Here is a 934-nt window from a genome sequence, read left to right on the forward strand (position 1 = left end):
TGGTGGTCATGTTTAATTTTCTATAGTCTATATAAATTAGCCAACCAGTCTCTTATCTTATTGGAATTAATTTATTTTTCTCATTTACTTCAACGGTCACTTCTCCTTTCTTTGGAACACTGTTAATTGGGCTTACCTAAGCACTGTCTAAAATAGGATATATAATTCTAGCATCTAACCCTTTTAAAATTTCTTTTTTAACAACTTTCATTATCGGGTTTATTTTTTGGGTTTAATCTCCTTTGAGGATCAACTTTAGGTTCATATTGTTCATCTAATAAAATTTTGTGCATACAAATTGAATGACTAATTCCTTTAATATCTGCTAAAGTCCATCCAAAAGCCTTTTTATATTTTTTTTTAATATTTCTACTAATTTTTATTCTTGAATTTTGGTAAACTCGAAAGAAAAAATAACATGCAATGTAAATGAATCTCCTAAAAAAACATATTTTAAATGAGCAGGTACTACTTTCAGTTCAAGTTCAGATGGTTTAATACTTAAAGGAAAAAGATTTTTATTATCATTTTCCAACAAATCTGAAGTTTCAAATTTGTCCTGAATATAATCTAAATTTTCTTCTTTTATGTCATTCTCATTCTCACTAAATTCTTCTGGCCTAAATTTTTCTTGAAACTCTTTCTTAAATTGCTCATTACTTAGATAATCAGTGACATCCATCTTAAAACATTCATTATCTTTTTCTATTGTAAGATATTTTGTAGCTTTTGCAATATTAAATATTACTTTTTGATCATTAACTCTCATTATTAATTCTCCTTTTTGCACATCTATCACAGCTCTCCCTGTTCCAAGGAATAGTCTCCCAAAAATAATAGGAATCTCTTTATCTTCCTCCATATCTAATACTATAAAGTCTACAGGAAAAATAAATTTATCCACTTTTACTAATACATCTTCTATAACTCCTTT

This window comes from Phalaenopsis equestris, unplaced genomic scaffold, assembly GCF_001263595.1.
Source record: "Phalaenopsis equestris unplaced genomic scaffold, ASM126359v1 Scaffold000092, whole genome shotgun sequence".
NCBI lineage: Eukaryota > Viridiplantae > Streptophyta > Magnoliopsida > Asparagales > Orchidaceae > Phalaenopsis > Phalaenopsis equestris.